The sequence below is a fragment of the Caretta caretta genome, chromosome 4, assembly GCF_965140235.1.
Source record: "Caretta caretta isolate rCarCar2 chromosome 4, rCarCar1.hap1, whole genome shotgun sequence".
Classification (NCBI taxonomy): domain Eukaryota; kingdom Metazoa; phylum Chordata; order Testudines; family Cheloniidae; genus Caretta; species Caretta caretta.
This window is the reverse complement of record NC_134209.1, coordinates 77296239-77317049: the sequence shown is the minus strand read 5'-3', so window position 1 is coordinate 77317049 and position 20811 is coordinate 77296239. Positions and strand designations below refer to the sequence as shown.

The window sequence follows — 20811 nt, the reverse complement described above, 5'->3', positions numbered from 1 at the left end:
ACCTTTTGGGAAGAGAGGATAAGGAATGCAGGAAAATCTTTAGACTGTTGTTTAGATCTGGTACGCAGGTAGGGTGACCAGATGTCCTGATTTTATAGGGACAGTCGTGATTTTTGGGTCTTTTTCTTAAATATGCTCCAATTACCCACCTCCTGTCCCGATTTTTCACATTTGTCACCCTATATGCAGGTTGCTGAGATAAGCAAGTGATGCCCACTGGCTGCACCCTTTGTTGCACCTATTTTCCCAGACCACACATATGGGGATATGAAAATGAAAGTATTGATGCACCCACTGATCTTTACATGGACAAAAGTGTTTTCTTCTGCCTTACTGACACAGATAGATGAAAACTAATAGTCTCTCCCCCCCGCACTTTTTTTTTAAAGGAATTACTTGAGAGCGTAATTATCAAAGAATCATAGAATCATAGAATATCAGGGTTGGAAGGGACCCCTGAAGGTCATCTAGTCCAACCCCCAAATCACCAGCTGTCTTTCTGTTTGGATGCTAAATAACCTGGGCTGGGTCAGCAGTGATAGTTGAAGTGGTTAGTGTGTGTGTGTGTGTATGAATATGTGTTTTAAAATTAAAGTGCTTTGAAATTCTTCTGGACAAAAAGAAAAGGAGTACTTGTGGCACCTTAGAGACTAACCAATTTATTTGAGCATAAGCTTTCGTGAGCTACAGCTCACTTCATCGGATGCATACTGTGGAAAGTGTAGAAGATCTTTTTATATACACACAAAGCATGAAAAAATACCTCCTCCCACCCCACTCTCCTGCTGGTAATAGCTTATCTAAAGTAACCACTCTCCTTACAATGTGTATGATAATCAAGGTGGGCCATTTCCAGCACAAATCCAGGGTTTAACAAGAACCTCTGAGGAGGGGGGAGGTAGGAAAAAACAAGGGAAATAGGTTACCTTGCATAATGACTTAGCCACTCCCAGTCTCTATTCAAGCCTAAGTTAATTGTATCCAATTTGCAAATGAATTCCAATTCAACAGTTTCTCGCTGGAGTCTGGATTTGAAGTTTTTTTGTTGTAATATAGCAACTTTCATGTCTGTAATCGCGTGACCAGAGAGATTGAAGTGTTCTCCGACTGGTATATGAATGTTATAATTCTTGACATCTGATTTGTGTCCATTTATTCTTTTACATAGAGACTGTCCAGTTTGACCAATGTACATGGCAGAGGGGCATTGCTGGCACATGATGGCATATATCACATTGGTAGATGTGCAGGTGAACGAGCCTCTGATAGCGTGGCTGATGTTATTAGGCCCTGTGATGGTGTCCCCTGAATAGATATGTGGGCACAGTTGGCAACGGGCTTTGTTGCAAGGATAGGTTCCTGGGTTAGTGGTTCTGTTGTGTGGTATGTGGTTGCTGGTGAGTATTTGCTTCAGGTTGGGGGGCTGTCTGTAGGCAAGGACAGGCCTGTCTCCCAGGATTTGTGAGAGTGTTGGGTCATCCTTCAGGATAGGTTGTAGATCCTTAATAATGCGTTGGAGGGGTTTTAGTTGGGAGCTGAAGGTGACGGCTAGTGGCGTTCTGTTATTTTCTTTGTTAGGCCTGTCCTGTAGTAGGTGACTTCTGGGAACTCTTCTGGCTCTACCAATCTGTTTCTTCACTTCCGCAGGTGGGTATTGTAGTTGTAAGAATGCTTGATAGAGATCTTGTAGGTGTTTGTCTCTGTCTGAGGGGTTGGAGCAAATGCGGTTGTATGGCAGAGCTTGGCTGTAGACGATGGTTCCTGTGGTGTGGTCAGGGTGAAAGCTGGAGGCATGTAGGTAGGAATAGCGGTCAGTAGATTTCCGGTATAGAGTGGTGTTTATGTGACCATCGTTTATTAGCACTGTAGTGTCCAGGAAGTGGATCTCTTGTGTGGACTGGACCAGGCTGAGGTTGATGGTGGGATGGAAATTGTTGAAATCATGGTGGAATTCCTCAAGGGCTTCTTTTCCATGAGTCCAGATGATGAAGATGTCATCAATATAGCACAAGTAGAGTAGGGGCGTTAGGGGACGAGAGCTGAGGAAGCGTTGTTCTAAGTCAGCCATAAAAATGTTGGCATACTGTGGGGCCATGCGGGTACCCATAGCAGTGCCGCTGATCTGAAGGTATACTTTGTCTCCAAATATAAAATCGTTATGGGTAAGGACAAAGTCACAAAGTTCAGCCACCAGGTTAGCCGTTACGTTGTCAGGGATAGTGTTCTTGACGGCTTGTAGTCCATCTTTGCGTGGAATGTTGGTGTAGAGGGCTTCTACATCCATAGTGGCCAGGATGCTGTTACCAGGAAGATCACCGATGGATTGAAGTTTCCTCAGGAAGTCAGTGGTGTCTCGAAGGTAGCTGGGAGTGCTGGTAGCGTAGGGCCTGAGGAGGGAGTCTACATAGTCAGACAATCCTGCTGTCAGGGTGCCAATGCCTGAGATGATGGGGCGCCCAGGATTTCCAGGTTTATGGATCTTGGGTAGTAGATAGAATCTCCCAGGTCAGGGTTCCAGGGGTGTGTCTGTGCGGATTTGATCTTGTGCTTTTTCAGGGAGTTTCTTGAGCAAATGCTATAGTTTCTTTTGGTAACTCTCAGTGGGATCAGAGGGTAATGGCTTGTAGAAAGTGGTGTTGGAGAGCTGCCGAGCAGCCTCTTGTTCATATTCCGACCTATTCATGATGACAACAGCACCTCCTTTGTCAGCCTTTTTGATTATGATGTCAGAGTTGTTTCTGAGGCTGTGGATGGCATTGCGTTCCGCATGGCTGAGGTTATGGGGCAAGTGATGCTGCTTTTCCACAATTTCAGCCCGTGCACGTCGGCGGAAGCACTCTATGTAGAAGTCCAGTCTGCTGTTTCGGGGGAGGAGTCTGTATTCGCAAAACGAAAAGGAGTACGTGTGGCACCTTAGAGACTAACCAATTTATTTGAGCATAAGCTTTCGTGAGCTACAGCTTGCTTCATTGGATACATACTGTGGAAAGTGTAGAAGATCTTTTTATATACACACAAAGCATGAAAAAATACCTCCTCCCACCCCACTCTCCTGCTGGTAATAGCTTATCGAAAGTGATCACTCTCCTTACAATGTGTATGATAATCAAGTTGGGCCATTTCCAGACAGACATCATCATCCTTTCCAAATGCAAACAGATGGACATCGTATCAAAAGGACTGAAGGTAAAAAATCCATTACAATCTACATACCACACAGACTATGCTGACAGCTTATACCACACGCTCTCAAAGAAACTGCGGAATCACCTGATCAACATCACTCCCCCACCTCCCCGAAGAGTTCCCAGAAGACACCTACTACAGGACAGGCCTAACAAAGAAAATAACAGAACGCCACTAGCCGTCACCTTCAGCCCCCAACTAAAACCCCTCCAACGCATTATTAAGGATCTACAACCTATCCTGAAGGATGACCCAACACTCTCACAAATCCTGGGAGACAGGCCTGTCCTTGCCTACAGACAGCCCCCCAACCTGAAGCAAATACTCACCAGCAAGCATACCACACAACAGAACCACTATCCCAGGAACCTATCCTTGCAACAAAGTCCTTTGCCAACTGTGCCCACATGTCTATTCAGGGGACACCATCACAGGGCCTAATAACATCAGCCACACTATCAGAGGCTTGTTCACCTGCACATCTACCAATGTGATATATGCCATCATGTGCCAGCAATGCCCCTCTGCCATGTACATTGGTCAAACTGGACAGTCTCTATGTAAAAGAATAAATGGACACAAATCAGATGTCAAGAATTATAACATTCATAAACCAGTCGGAGAACACTTCAATCTCTCTGGTCACGCGATTACAGACATGAAAGTTGCGATATTACAACAAAAAAACTTCAAATCCAGACTCCAGCGAGAAACTGTTGAATTGGAATTCATTTGCAAATTGGATACAATTAACTTAAGCTTGAATAGAGACTGGGAGTGGCTAAGTCATTATGCAAGGTAACCTATTTCCCTTGTTTTTTCCTACCTCCCCCCTCCTCAGAGGTTCTTGTTAAACCCTGGATTTGTGCTGGAAATGGCCCACCTTGATTATCATACACATTGTAAGAAGCGTGGTCACTTTAGATAAGCTATTACCAGCAGGAGAGTGGGGTGGGAGGAGGTATTTTTTCATGCTTTGTGTGTATATAAAAAGATCTTCTACACTTTCCACAGTATGCATCCGATGAAGTGAGCTGTAGCTCACGAAAACTTATGTTCAAATAAATTGGTTAGTCGCTAAGGTGCCACAAGTACTCCTTTTCTTTTTTCATATACTGTAGTTTCCAATCTCCAAATCAATGCGATTTCAATATAGTGTCACAAGGGGGAGCCATTGTCAATGCTATTATTCTAAGTTCATTAAATGTAATTCTGTTTACAGAGTGACACTATTCACTTTGTGAGAAGAGTGCAAGCTCTTATCTCCCTGTGCTGATAGAGATTAGGGAGAGGTTTTTCTAGAAAATTTTACAAGACTAGCTAGTGCTGGAGTCAGGACTTAGCCTCTGTAGATTGAAATAAAAGAGAATTCAGCAAAGGTTGGAGAATGTGCCCAGTAGCACCAGAAATTTGTATCTAAAGCAGAGAGTAAAGATTCAGTGACAAAAGACTTTAACCCTTAAATTCCTCTAACTCACTTTCCCCCCAGTGCCTAATGCTGATGAAGAGCCTTACTTAACTCCCCTTTGACACAGAATGTAGCTGTGGAAGTGAGGTTTTTGGTTGTCAAATCTGGACCGGGAATTGCATTGCCAATTAGTGTGCCTGACTATTCCTTTACACAGTTCCACCAAATCTTGTAGTCTTGAATGCTCCTTCTCAGCACTCAAGTTGTGACAGCCTTTTGAAGCGATATTCAATCTTCATAGGAAATTATCTGCTCTTTGTAATGTGTCTAAATGTATGCAGAGGGGTCACAAACACACTGTGTTAACACACAGACAGAGCCAAACTCTCCCCTGGTTAAATCTATTGCCTTCAGTAGTATTGCATCAGCATTCGATTTGGCCCAATGTCTCTATCTTGATTGAATTTCATGAACATTTATTATAACTGACCAGGCATGAATGATACATAGTACAGAAATTCATCCTTCTCTATAAGGCTGTTTAATCTGTATCCTCAGGCAATATGTCTTCCCCTTTCTCAGTAAGAATGCTAAAATGAGAACAAATATCCCATCATATGGGCACCATCTCTCCACCAGTCAGAGAAAAGAGTTCCTACTTCCTTGCCTAGTGCAAACAGCCTGATTCTTTAAATATCCAGGATCCAGAATGATGTGGCTAGAGTTAGACCAATGTCACTCCAAGGAAGCAAAACCATCTTTTGTAATCTGCACTGGCTTTCAGTCCCATTCAGAACTGGCTTTACTATTTTCAAAACTTTCTATTAGCTTCTTCTGCCCAACTTCTGTCTGTCTCAGGTCCATCTGCTCCCCACCCCATTCACTTTGCTTTTCTGTGCCCCTTTCTCATGACTCCTCAGAGATACAGGTGGCTGGGCTGGGGGTCACTCTTTCACTTCTGTTTCTGTATTCTTTGGAACTGTTTCACTTTCTTCTAGCATCCCAGTGAGTCACTTCCTCCTTCTAAAACTCTCCTTAGAAGCCTCTTCTTTCGTTTTATTTGGTTTGAGACTAAATCTTATAGTAAAGCACTTTGTGTTTTATGAAGGAAATTCAAAATCAATGGCATTGTATCATGATCTTACAGAGCACAGTGTTGAAGTTCTCTGTCTAGCACTTCTGATACTGTAATGATGTACAGAACAATCTAATTGTTGTCTCTCCTTCTGCATATTAATTTTTTGTTTGACATAATTCTTGGCCACCGTTATATAACACTTTTCTGTCTGCCTCTCTTCCTTCTTACAATGGGATGGTGTTTTGGATTTGGCCCTGGAAGTGAACCTGAATTAGAAAATGAATCAACAGGCTATATGAGCTATTGCAGTATACACCGTGTTGTGCTGCTAAGTAAGATGGTTGTGGTCCAGCATATGCACGGCCTGTAAAAAGGCCACAGTTTAAGGAAAACTTCCAGCCAGTCTGCCAGAGCATGGGTGTGAGCAGGTACCTTTCCCAACTTTCTCTGAAACAAAGTCAGCGTTAGCCTTTTTTTCTTGAAAAATTCCCATTGTTGGTAGCCAGTGCTGGGAACACTTATTAGGAGAGCCAGAAGCATCTGAAGCTCTGTGTTGTCATATCCTGCAAGCCTAGACCACGTAGGAATTTGAGTGCTGGGGCTGCTAGCATGTTGTCTACAGTAGCACTTCCCCCATTGGTACCAAAATGGAGCTGCACCAACAGTAGCATCAGGTAAATGGTAAGGGAGAAAGGGTCATGTAGACAAGGCCAGCATGTAAGGTCAAACCTCATCCCCTTCCTGAGATTTGACTTTATTAGCAAAGTGATTGATGACAACAAAATTCAGTTCAAGTCTTCTCCTCAGGCTTTGCTGCTCTTAGCGTTCCTACTTCAGGTCTACTCAGCCCACACCCTACATCCTTTATCTCTAGAAAACCACTTCCACCTCCATTTGTCTGGGTGAGGTATTACCCGCAGCCTCTGGTACAAAACTCTGTGATGACTGTGTGTTGCCTTCCTGCTTATTGCTTCCTGTTCCTGCTTGTTTCCTGGCTCCTGCTGCCTGAATTCGGTGTTGGTGTGTGTGTGTGTGTGTGCGTGTGCGTGTGTAGTGTTGGGTACGTGCAGTTACTCAGGGCCTGCTGCTACATACCTGCCATTTGGACTGTTATATTTTGTTCAGACTGTTGCTGACTTAACTGGTTCATGGTTATTACATGTGTTGATTGACCTTCCACTTATGTACCCTGCTTTGATTTCCTTGTGTTTTGGAATTGCTGTTCTGGAGTGCATCAGAGCATAACACATGCACATTCCAGCATGAGTGTCTTTTTTTCTGGTTAAGCTTAAACTTCTTCCCAAGTGAGATAAGATAAACCAAAAAAAGGCCCTCTTTCCCTGGAATTAGGGTATCCAGGGAAAGAGGGCCTTTTTTTGGTTTATCTTATCTCCATGGGGAAGAAGGGGGATTATAGCAGTATAGGTATCTCTGTTAAACAGAAAGAACTTTCTGTTATAGACAGGCCAAAGGATTAAGGAAGACAATTTGATTGGGGATAGACAGTTATTTCAAATTCCTCTTCATTTATTCTGGTTGCTGTAATACTCTAGTTGTTGTGATTAGGTTGATGAGATTTTAGAAATGCATACAATTATAAAAACATATTGATTGGAGCCTGAGTGTTGGAACTTGTTACTAACTGTATTTTTTTTTTTTAAATTAAATGGGCTCAGAGGCTTGTATATTATGCCCATATCTTCTAAATGAAGATAGAAGAAGAAGAAGAAGAAGAAGAATAGTAATGTAGGGCCAGATTCTCAACTGGTGTAAATTAGTATCACTTCATTCACAAGAACTGTACTGATTTACATCCAATGAGATTTATAAAATGCAAACATAATTTTTAAAATAACTTCTGGCTTCCATTTAGGAACCCAGATGAAGACAGAGAATGTTGGAATGGTGTGGGAGTAGCACCATATGGCCCCTCATTAGCATGGTGTCCTGGATTTTGAATGACTTTCTTACATTTTTGTCATGTGCTACTTGATATAGCTGTTGAGAGGTGTGAGCCCCAGACGCTTTCAAATTACATCAGCAAGCCATTTCCATAATTCCACAACTTCTTTTCATCTCTTTCTGCTCTGGAAGGAATTGCATTTGTGTATAATATATTCTGGGTTTAGCACCAAACTGAGACCTCAGATTGTGATTCATCATAATGACTTTTAGCTTTATAAAAGAGGGCTGTCCACCAGGGTCCATGATACATAAATAGCACTGGAAGCTTACTGGGTTTCTAGTAATGATACATCAAAGAGACGAGGTGAGTGATGCTTTACATATTAAGTCAGTTCCAAGCAGCATGTACTTCACCCAAGTCCCAATCAAAATTCTTTAGAATCAGTTGTTGTAGAATGACTACCAGGAAGTAATAGATCTCTGACACTTGGGAACTGTTCATAAATCAGATGCTCCCCAAGTTGGTGACTCTTTCAAGTAGATGATTAACCCTTTATGAGATGATAAATCTGAGGGCTGAGAACAGTCTTGAGTGATTTTTAATTTTGATTGGTTAGCAATCAAATTAAATGAGGTATAATCTGCTACTAAGAAGTAGAATCTATATCCGGCTTATTATTCTAACCTGACTGAACTCAAATGTATGCTCTTCTTGAATTTTGCTAACACAACTGGTAGGGAATTATTGTTGTTTAAGGGCATAAAAAGGAAATAAGTTTAGTGCCGGGGGGGGGGGTGGGGAAGAGAACCCGCCACACTAATACAGCATTCAAGCTAAGATCTTGCATTCATACATATCAGGGAATTCATTATCACAGTTGCCACAGCAACTGTAACTTGGATACACAGCATATATAGTAAGGTATGTACAGTAGCACAGAATACTGCAATGTGGGCTAGAAATCTGGAGTTAGGAGCTCCTGAAGACATTCATTTTCTGTGTATTAATTACTATGGACTTAATCCTTCACCATTGAAGGCAATGGGAATTTTGCCATTGGATTGTATGGGAGCAGGATCAGACTCTTTATGACTTTGAGCAAATCACTTATGACCTAATTCTGCAAAGATTTATGCCTATGTTTATCTTTAAGCATATGAGTTGTCCCATTGGCTCCAGTGGGACTGGTCAAGTGTTTAAAGCTAAGCACGTGCAGAAGTCTTTGTAGGTTCAAGACCATAACCTGTATGTAGCTCAGTTTTCTTATCTGTATAATGGAAACAATTATACTTGCTTACCTCAGGAAAATTGTGAGGCTTAAAGGGTTTAGAGGAGGCAAAGTGCTAAGTATTCTTACTCTTACATATGTAAATGGGAGCTGAACTATAGTTGTATGAGATCGATAACATTGAATTTCTTCACATTTTGTGCATATAAAATTTTAGCCATAATATGACTTTTTCCATGTAAATATAGATAAATATTCCTTGAGGCTGAACCTGTTTGACAAAAGGAGTTACAAAGTCCGTTAAAATAACTAGACAGAGCATTAAGTGACAATGTTTTACAGCTAATTCTAGGAAGAACTCTTAGGGATGTAAAAAATCCAGGCTGGTTTTGCTTTAAACAGAAATACCTCAAAACTCAGGTGCTACATTTGATTTCTTATCAATTTAGCCCTTATTTTACTTACTAGTTTGCATTTTGGTTTAAATTTAAAAATCACAAGCTGTCTATGGAAACCTAAATGATATCAGTGTGAATATTTAAATTGTACACGCTAAGAGGTTTAGTTCTGGACTGATAAAGTGATAGAACCTAGGAACTGGCGTGGAGGGTGGGCTGGGGTTGAGGGGGAAGGTTCACTTAGGTCTTAGTCTGGTTTCATTTCTCTGACAATGTGAAGGGTTAAACACCCCAGTAATCCAGCTGGGCAGCTATGAAATACTTTACTGTGTTGATTGGACAATATCCCAGATAGAACAGACAGTTTGTAGTGGGTCTGCAGATTCACCACTTGCTGCATTCCTTAATCTAACCACTTTCGTGAGTGGGCATAGGCGCCGACTTCTGCTGGCCCTGGTGGGTGCTCGACTCCCCCTCTGCCCCCGGCCCCACCCCCTCCTACCCCTGCCCCACCCCCATTTCAACTCCTTCCCCAAAGTCTCTGCCCCTTCTCTGCCCCTATTCCAACCCTTTCCCCAAATCCCCACCTCCTCCTCTGAGCGCAAGCTCCCCACTCCCTCCCGGAGCCTCTTACACCGCAAAATAGCTGTTTTGCGGCGGCAAGTGCTGGGAGGAGAAGTGGGAATGTGGCACGCTCAGGGGAGGAGGTAGAGGTGAGGCGGGGGGGTGGGGAAGGGAGCTTAGCTGCTAGTGGATGCAGAGCACCCACCAATTTTTCCCCTTGGGTGCTCCAGTCCAGGAGCACCCATGGAATCGGTGCCAATGTAAGCGAGGTCCCATCCCTTAGAATATCAGAGATTCTGGTAGGTTTCAAGTTTTATAGCACATACAGGGGTCTCTCGTGTATGTATGTGTGTTTGTGCATGCAGTTCTTGCTTCTACCCTCTCTGGTGGTTTTACAGGAGAAGCCCAACTTTCTCTTTCAAAGAGGGTATGCTACGTCCTGCAAGCATTTTCTACATCTGCAGAAAAGGACCTAGGAGTTACAGTGGACGAGAAGCTGGATATGAGTCAACAGTGTGTCCTTGTTGCCAAGAAGGCCAATGGCATTTTGGGATGCACACGTAGGGGCATTGCCAGCAGATTGAGGGACGTGATCGTTCCCCTCTATTGGACATTGGTGAGGCCTCATCTTCAGTACTGTGTCCAGTTTTGGGCCCCACACTACAAGAAGGATGTGGAAAAATTGGAAAATGTCCAGCGGAGGACAACAAAAATGATTAGGGGACTGGAACACATGAGTTATGAGGAGAGGTTGAGGGAACTGGGATTGTTTAGTCTGCGGAAGAGAAGAATGAGGGGGGGATTTGATAGCTGCTTTCAGCTACCTGAAAGGTGGTTCCAAAGAGGATGGATCTAGACTGTTCTCAGTGGTAGCTGATGACAGAACAAGGAGTAATGGTCTCAAGTTGCAGTGGGGGAGGTTTAGGTTGGATATTAGGAAAAACTTTTTCACTAGGAGGGTGGTGAAACACTGGAATGCGTTACCTAGGCAGGTGGTGGAATCTCCTTCCTTAGAAGTTTTTAAGGTCAGGCTTGACAAAGGCCTGGCTGGGATGATTTAGTTGGGGATTGGTCCTGCTTTGAGCAGGGGGTTGGACTAGATGACGTCCTGAGGTCCCTTCCAATCCTGATATTCTATGATAATACCATGGATGGTGGGGGAGGGTTTCTCCCTACCTCTCTTATGCTCTGACCTATGAGAACCACTAGTTTACTCCTAATTTATAGCCATCATCTGTCTAGGTCCTCCAGTGACTTGTTGCCAGAGCTGACTCCAAAATTGATTTTATTTTTTTGATTGGGAGAAATTAAGCTCAACATGAGCCTTTTTTAGATAACCAGGATGTCGTAGTTTGAGGACATTCAAAGGATAAAATTTTTTTTCTGACTTCACAAGAGATAGCATGAAAGCAGTAGCCACACATGGGGAATTCTTCATACTGATATTCATAACAGATTTTATCACTAATAGGGGATAATAGAACATCTCTTAAAATGTGAGATTATCTGTTTCATTGATTCCATTGCTCTCTGTTACTGTTTAATTCACAGGCTGAAAATCAGTTGTCCATGACCAGTAACCTTGGACACTCTGCAATGGCTTTAATGGTTCATGCTAAATCACAGAAATGTAAATACCCTGAATTTTATGCTCAAAACACTGTAGACATATGTGAGATGTTTGCAGTGAAATCCTAAACCACAAGAAAATCCCCTGGTTCCAGGTTTGGTTCCAAACTCTAATCTTGGTCCAGGTCTGTCAAAAGGTTTGCTAAAGTTCATGAACTTTTTGAGAAAACCAGAGCCCAGTTTCAAATGAATTATCCCCATTTTACAGGTAGGAACAGTGAGTGACTTGAAGTCATGCAGGAAATCTGCAACAAAGCAAGGAATTGAATCCAAATTTCCTGAGTCCTAGTCCTGTGCCTTAACCACAACCACCTAGTGGTTGCAATATACTAGTGCCTGGAGACCTCAGACAAACTTGAGACTCCTTTGTGCTAGGCACTGTAAGGATCCATGGGTCTAGAACCAAGCATTCCAGAACCTCAGGTGACTGACATCTTCACATTGCCACTGGGGAGCCAGGTGAAGCAGCATCCAACAATTACTGGAGGGTTAGCCACCACAGGAAGTACCATCCAAAGAGCCCAGAGCGACAGAATACTGCAGCCGCCTGACTGGTCCACACCAACTATTTAAACGAGGCAGTTGCACCAGGGCACTGTCTGTAGTAGCAAGCCAGTGTCTGCAGGGATGCTGAAACAATTTGTGTAGTTGGGGTGCTCAGAGCCTTTGAACCAAACTATGAACCCTGTATATGATGGAAACAACTTTAAGCCAGGGGGTGCTGCAACACCCCTAGTTCCAACACCTATGGCTGTCTGAGTAATAAGGCAGACACTGGCTTGCTACAGTTACAGATTCCGTCTTGCTCTTAACTCCTGCCTTTGACCATGGCCCAGCTTGACCTTGTTTGCTGACTCAGCCTGGTAACTAGGGGCCTTTGACCACAGACCAATAGACATTACTGGCCCAGCCACCTAAACCCTAGCCATTACAAGCACTGTACAAACACCTAGTAAGAGATGATTCACTTATCCAAAGAGACTGCAAAATAACTTTAGATAAGATGTAACAAATGGGTGTGACACACAAAAAAATGAAGGAATGGGTGAGGGGGAGAAGAAGTGATAAGAAACATGGCTATATAGGTGTTGGTCACTTCTGGCCTTAAAGTCTATGAGTCTATCAAAATCATCTAGTCTCATCTTTTGCACATTGCAGGCCACAGAATCTCACCCACGCACTCCTGAAATAGACCCATAAGCTCTGGCTGAGTTACTGAAGTCCTCAAATCATGATTTAAAGATGTCAAATTATAGAGAATCCACCATTTACTCTAGTTCAAACCAGCAAGTGACGTGTGCCCACTCTGCAGAGGAAGGTGGAAAACCCTAGGGTCTCTGTCAATCTGACATGGAAGAAAATTACTTTCTAGTCCTATATATGGCGATCAGTTAAACCTTGAACATGTGGGCAAGACCCACCAGCCAGACATCTGGGAAAGAATTCACTGTAGTAACTCAGCCTTCCCCATCTAGTGTCCGATCTTCAGCTGTTGGAGGTATTTGCTACTAGCAGTTGCAGATGGGCCACATGCCATTGTAGGCAACCTCATCATACTATCGCCTCCATAAACTTATCGAGTTCAGTCTTGAAACCAGTTAGTTTTTTTTGTCTCCATTACTCCCTTTGGAAGGCCGTTCCAGAATTTCACTCCTCTGATGGTTAGAAACCTTTGCCTAATTTCAATGTTGCGTTATTAGTGGGCTTTCAGTCCAAATTATTTTTAAAAAGATATTAATATTTATTTATTTATCACTATTAGCCATCTGCCTAGCCTTTATCATATGGCGGTTTTCCATAGGTGTCATGGTAGAAGTTGATCTTGAAGGGATTTGAATGTCAGGAGAATGATTATATGGAGAAGGGCATTCCTTGCATCAGGGGTGGCATGAAAAAAAGGCATGTGTAAGGGAAGTGGCGAAACAGGTGACAGAGACTGGCATTATTGGCAAAGCAGAGGAGACTGGGAGGGCAAAGATATGATAAGATACAAAGGTGAATAGGAAGGGAGCAATGATGAGCGGCCTTAAAGCTGCAACAACTTTCTGTAGCATCAGATGTTCCTTGCATATGTTAACACAGCCGAGTGTTGCTGAAACTAAGAAAGTTGTTGATTAATATCCAAAACAACAAGGGATGTGACAGGCTCCTAGGAAAACAAATTAATATACATGAAAGGCAGAAAGAAAGAACCAGTTACTTACACTTGATTAGTCAAAAAGCAGATATTTTTACATCCTATTGGATTTTTAATTCGTGCCCCCCCACTCCTTTAACTCAGACAAGAATGCCATAAAATGAATATAAAAATTGCACATAGTCAAGATAAATGAACGTCTGCTCAATTAGAGGGAGGAAGAGAAATAGGGTTGCATAGGGGAACCAGTTGAAGACTGAACCATCTTTTTAAAGCACCTTATTTTTTTACCTACTTTTTTATGGAAACATCTTAACATTTCAGAACTTCCCCCATAAAATGCAAAACTACAACACCTGTACAATTTTCTTCAGTACTCCTCCCACCTCCTCAAGAAATGGGCCAACTGACACAATAAGCAGAGGAAATAATGATGAAGTGGTGAGGTTGCTGAATTTTCCACATTATTTCTTTATAATATGTATGCACAAACATGCGTAGACCAAGTCCGGAGCCACTTCCTGTGGTTGTCTGTTGGGCTGACTGCTTTTCTTTCTTTCTTCTTTTTTAAATGCATGTCAGGGAAATGAGACTGTAGTTCTGGAAAATAAACCACACACATGGCAAGAAAAAAATAGTGGTGAAGTTTACACTCAGCTGCATATACTTTTAGTTGGCTTTCATGAAAGCCACAAATGTACGCCTGAGGGCAGAATTTAATAGTGTTTGTCAGTGACTGTTGCCGCAACTGATTTGGCCAAAGATATCACAGAGATAGAGTATGCATCCGATGAAGTGAGCTGTAGCTCACGAAAGCTTATGCTCAAATAAATTGGTTAGTCTCTAAGGTGCCACAAGTCCTCCTTTTCTTTTTGCGAATACAGACTAACACGGCTGCTACTCTGAAACCTGACACAGAGATATGAAAATTCTACACATTGTCTTTATTTCTGTAGGCCAGATTCTGCCACCCCTACTGATGTTGCAATGTACGTTATTCTAAGGATGACACAATCTAACTATATGTTTGTTCACCTCTTCATGATAGAAAGGAATGATTTAGGTCAAGCAGCTGCAGAACTTCACTAAGCACTGAAATTGTCCAGCAATTTTGTTTGCCAGAACCCCTTATTATTCTGGGATATTTAACTTGATTAGCCCTACAGTATTTAATTCAGCTCTAATTAAAACTGCAACTTGTTCACACTGTCACAGTTTACAAGGCAAATTGCTATATGCATCCTAGTCATTTAGATAATGTCTTTCTGCATTTCTTGTAATCGTTTTATGTTTACTGTAAAATCTCTGTCATGGTGCAAGCAATGAAGATTTTTAGGTGGTTTAATATTTCTTCTGTACAATGTTATCTTTTCATAAAGGAATCAATTAGTTATGGTCAATCAATGGCAAATCTATTTCTTTTGAAACTAAAACCAGCATATAAACCTTATCTAGGAGAATTCAGAAACGAAATCATCCCATGCTATGAATCCCATGCTAAGAATATCAACATATTCTTGATATGTTATTTGCAGGAGCCATTCCACTGTAACTCATAGTTTTCACCCCTTCTAACTTTTACAGCAACAAAACCACCAGTTTGGTCAGAAATGGTGCTTAAATGCTCCTATGATAGATGCGTTAGAAATATCTTACATAGAAATGACTCATGCTTAACCTTAGCCTAAAGGTGATACTTGTTTAAGGGAAAGTGTGAACTAAATCAAGCAGATTATGTTTTTTGTTTGTTTGGGGGGGCGGGGGGGTTTAAGTGTTTTGTGATGGGATCGGCTGGTTTGGAGATTGGCAAGGGCCTACAGTTTTTCACAGCTACACTGGCTTTTTTGCCTCCGTATTCACAGACAAGGTCAGCTGACAGACTGCTGCACTGGGCAACACAGTGTGGGGAGGAGGTGAACAGCCCTCAGTGGTGAAAGAACTATTTAGAAAAGCTGGCCCTGCACAAGCCCATGGGTCCAGATCTAATGCATCTAAGGGTGCTGAGGGAGTTGGTTGATGCGATTGCAGAGCCATTGGCCATTATCTTTGAAAATTCGTGGCGATCAGGGTCGGTCCTGGACGATTGAAAAAAGGCGAATATAGTGCCCATATTTAAAAAAGGAAAGAAAGAGAACCCAGGGAACTACAGACCAGTCATCCTCAATTCAGTCCCTGGCAAAATCATGGAACAGGTCCTCAAGGAATACATTTTGAAGCACTTGGAGGAGAGGAAGGTGATCAGGAACAGTCAACATGGTTCACCAAGGGCAAGTTATGCCTGACCAACTTGATTGCCTTCTATGATGAGATAGCTGGCTTTGTGGATATGGGGAAAGCGGTGGATGTGATATATCTTGACTTTAGCAAAGTTTTTGATATGGTCTCCCACAGTATTCTTGCCAGCAAGTTAAAGAAGTATGGATTCGATAAACGGACTGTAAGGTGGATAGAAAGCTGGTTAGATTGTCGGGCTCACCGGGTAGTGATCAATGGCTCGATGTCGAGTTGGCAACCGGTATCAAGTGGAGTGCCCCTGAGGCAGCTCTTTAATGTGGCTGTGTACTCGTGGCACCAGTGCTGGGAGAGAGGTTTCCTAGCACTGTAAAAAACCCATCCCCACGAGGGGAGTAGCTCCCAGTGCTGGTGCACTGTCTACAGTGCCACTTCACAGCACTGAAACTTGCTGCGCTCAGGGGAGGTGTTTTTTTCACACCCCTGAGCCAGAAAGTTGAAGCGCTGTAAATTGCCAGTGTAGACAAGCCCTCAGAAGGCAATAGGCTGGTAGTGCAGATCATGAAGTACTGGTGTCATGTGCTTGTGGAGAAAGATACCCTCCTCAATAAGTGGGCAGTTTGTTGAATAGAATTGAGGTGTAGTCCTTGTACACTACAAAAATTACTCATTTGCTCAGGGGGGTGTTTTTTCACACCCCTGAGCAAGAAAGTTTCAGCTCTGTAAAGTGGCAGTGTATAGCTGGCCTCAGAGTGTCACAGCTAAATACAGAATGGAACAGAATCTTTAGCACAAACAGTTAACACGTTTCAAGGGAACAATGCACTTTGATTGGTCCCTAGAAATATGTGTTAACTACTTATGCTAAACGAGACCATCCAAGGTGCAGTGTTCATTTGAAATATATGTTAACTACTTGTGCTAAACATTCTGTTCCATCTTGTATTTCGCTGTTACACTCTGAGGCCAGGTCTACACTACAGATCTATATTGCTATAACTGTGTCGATCAGGGGGTGTGAAAAATCCACACCCTGGAGCAACGTAGTTATACCAGCCTAACCACCCATGTAGACAGAACTTATGTGAGGCAAGGGGATTTAGCTAAATGATTTGTATTTCTATTAATGGGAATTGATGTAGTTAACCGCCACTCAGGCATCATGCTTATTTACTCATGTGCTTTTGTAAAATGTCTCTACTTTTATGTATTAAAGAGCTAAGGAGTAAAGCTGGTTGGGAGGGAAATAATCATCCCAAAATATCTTTACTTAGAAAGGAAAATTTTTGCAGATTGTTTTTTTTAAATGAGAAACTGAAATGGGATTTTTTTCATTTTTCCATAGAAAAGCTAGAAATTTAATTTGTTTTGACAATTTTCACAGAAAATACCATGTGTTTGCCCAGCTCTACTAATGACCACACCAAAGTATTTACATCTAGCATCTGATCTGTTTTAGGCTAGTGTTCTAGGTTGAATGAGGGCTAAGGGTCACGTTCAATAACTTCACATTTTTTTAAGCTGTTGTTATACAATTTTGACCCCAACATAGCAGAAATCTTGCAAGATCAGTGATGATCTAGGGGACAGCAAGTTATTGCACCTGTTTGTAACATGCATTTTACTTCCCCTTCAGGCCTGCTCAGCTCTGCTGGCCAGTGTGATGCTGACAGGCTTCAGGGTTTGCCCTCTCCCAACCCAGGTGCTAGGCAGACCCTGCTCTGTTTCCCTCTCCTCACAACCAGGCAAATCCTGGGAAGCTGTACATGAGTGTGGCGATTGCCTTGAGTCCCCTTATTTCCCTGTGCAGCCATGTGAGACTACATGTGAGTTACAGTCTGGCTCACTGGGGTAGGCAATGTTACAAAGGTAAATAATTTCAGTAGTGGAACTTGGTGTTAATACTTTTGTCACATAGTCTCATCCTAATTATACATTTGATTAAGTTGCTATTTGTTAACTGTTGTGATATTGACTTCAAAATTATGATAACTTGGGTAATTATGCAGCCCCGAGGTAGCATAACTTAAATAAAGATGATGGTTTTATGACAATGTGAGTGGTTTGTAGTAAAATCCTGGGAACTTTGTGGGCGGATGTGAATGAGTGAATCTTTCCATTTCCTTTGTAGTGGTGATCACCATTGCTTTTCACCCTACAGCAGTGGTTCCCAAACTGGGGTTCATGAAATATTTCAGGGGGTTCTCAGAAAAAAATTCCCTAATGGTGGACAGAACTGTCCCTAAGTACCCCAGGCAGCACGGGGCAGCAGCCCGAAGCCCCTGGACTTCCAAGAGCTATTCAGATCAAAGCAAGCATATCTATCACACTGAGGAAGTTTAAACTTCAAGACTCCTTATAAGAAGTGGAAAGGAAGGTGGATATTTTCTGCTGTTTTTAAAATTAAATAGGCAGCTAGTATTGTTTTTAAAATTATTATGAAGAACAAGTTTAAGCTTTGTTGTAACGTGCGTTGTTTGCCTGGACTGCTCAAGACCTGAATGCTTGTATAAGAGGAACTCTTTGAGTTGGCTTCTTAAATACCTTCATGCTGTTTTACATCTGATACTCCTTGATGAACCGTAGGAGCCTTGTCTTATAACAGGCTTATTCAAAGTGATACAAGCTACGAAAGTGAGATCTTGGAAGAGTGTTGCCATTTTCATAATGTAATAAAATACTGTAATGATTAATAATAATAGTGTGTAATAAGCACATAATAAAAACAAATTTTATATTTCCAAGATCACTGCATTTATAATTTATATTCAGGTAAAGGAGAAAATCCTGGGAAATGTTCATTTTTATGAGGGGGTTTGCGAGACATGACATTTTAGTGAAAGGGGTTCACGGGTTATTAAATTTTGGGAACCACTGCCCTCCAGAATGCAGTGACATTCTCATGATCCCATGGAAGGTGTTTATTATTTGTCTTGCAGTAACACCTAGTGGCTACTGTTGCTCCTGATGGACTTTGATTTCTGCACAAGTTTTCAAGCCAGCCTTCCCCTGCACACACAGTTGAACATCATCTTTTCATCTTCAGGTAATCTAATAATAGCATTATTGGAAGAAAAAATATGGTTTGCTCTTTCTCCTTTAATCTTCTATACAAGTCAACATTTTTAATCTGTGACCTGATGGGCGGCCCTCAAAAATATTTGTGAACTAATAAAGGACTGGATTTTGATCTCGATTATGCTGTTAGAAATGTGGAGTAATTTCTTTTAATCAATGGATCAGTGTATGAGATCAGAATCCAGCCCCTAAACATACAAATGCAGGAAGCTTACCATTTATATGTTGTCATAAATATAAAGGGAAGGGTAAACACCTTTTAAAATCCCTCCTGGCCAGAGGAAAAACCCTTTCACCTGTAAAGGGTTAAGAAGCTAGAATAACCTCCCTGGCACCTGACCACAATGACCAATGAGGAGACAAGATACTTTCAAAGCTGGAGGGGGGAGCAACAAAGGGTCTGGGTCTGTCTGTGTGATGCTTTTGCCAGGGACAGAACAGGAATGGAGTCTTAGAATTTAGTAAGTAATCTAGCTAGATATGCGTTAGATTATGATTTCTTTAAATGGCTGAGGAAATAAGCTGTGCTGAATGGAATGGATATTCCTGTTTTTGTGTCTTTTTGTAACTTAAGGTTTTGCCTAGAGGGATTCTCTATGTTTTGAATCTAATTACCCTGTAAGGTATTTACCATCCTGATTTTACAGAGGTGATTCTTTTTACTTTTTCTTCAATTAAAATTCTTCTTTTAGGAACCTGATTGCTTTTTCATTGTTCTTAAGATCCAAGAGCATGGGTCTGTGGTCACCTATGCAAATTGGTGAGGATTTTTATCAAACCTTCCCCAGGAAGGGGGGTGCAAGGTTTTGGTGAGGATTTTGGGGGGAAAAGACGTTTCCAAACAACTCTTTCCCAGTAACTGGTTAAACGTTTGGTGGTGGCAGCGAAAGTCCAAGTGCAAAGGGTAAAATAGTTTGTACCTTGGGGAAGTTTTAACCTAAGCTGGTAAAAGTAAGCTTCAGAGGTTTTCATGCAGGTCCCCACATCTGTACCCTAGAGTTCAGAGTGGGGAAGGAACCTTGACATGGTGGCAGAGTGGGGGGATTAACTTGAAATCATTTTGAGATCAATTTGAGATTTTTTGAACCAGAAACACAGATTTTAAAAGGGATTTTATTTTTCCTTTGGGTTGCTGGAAAGCAAGTTTTAAGCTGAAAGCAGTTAGAGTTTTTTTGTCTCTGCTTGGGGGCCAGAGCAGAGACAAAAAGGAATTATCTTTTGTGAGCTGGAGTTTTCTCTACCTAAAGGCAGGGTAGTTAACCTCCTGCAGAGAAAATTCACAAGTCTTCACAGACCTGAAGTTTTTTGTTTTTTAGAAAACTAGAGGGGTTTTCTGCCTATTTGCCTGGAGACAAAGGTGTTAGGGTGTTTTTTTTTTTTTTTTTTAGGATTTCTCTGTAGGCTGACAATCACTATCAGAGAACATAGGTATCCGGACAGCACAGCAAAATTTTACAAGCCAAATTTTTTTTGTTTTGGTTGTCTTTCTAACTCTCGGGTGTAAAGTTAGTTAAAAACAGAGAGGTTAGGATGACAGACTCCACGGTTCAACAAAAGCTGGAATTAGCCAGATTTGAGGCTGAGGAAAAACAAAAGGAATATGAAAGACAGACAGAACTCATACGGAAAGAAATGGAGGCAAGGGAAAAAGAAAGGGAGGCTGCCCACAGGAGGGAAATGGAGGCAAGGGAGAAAGAAATGGAGGCAAGGGACAAAGAGCTGGAGGAGAAAGAAAAAGAGAGGAAGCATGTGGAGGAGGAGAAGGAAAAAGAGAGGAAGCATGCACTGGAGATGGAGAAACAAAGGCTCAGCAGAATATATCAACAAACCCTAGCAATCCTTCTCCAGGTACCACTTCCCATTCTAGAAAGTTCCCCACCTACAAGGCAGGCGATGATACCGAGGCCTTCTTAGAAAACTTTGAAAGGGCCTGCCTTGGGTACAGCATCTTTACAGACCAATACATG

General features: G+C 42.0%; 1 long non-coding RNA gene across 1 annotated transcript in view; it reads left to right on the top strand.

Moving 5' to 3' along the window:
* The window catches only part of LOC142071767 (uncharacterized), a 41517-nt gene extending 22711 nt beyond the window's left edge, over positions 1–18806 (top strand). The window contains exon 3 of the long non-coding RNA XR_012667960.1: positions 18706–18806. This is a non-coding gene — a long non-coding RNA (uncharacterized LOC142071767). The remainder of the gene's footprint in view (positions 1–18705) is intronic.
* The last annotated feature ends 2005 nt before the right edge of the window (positions 18807–20811 follow it).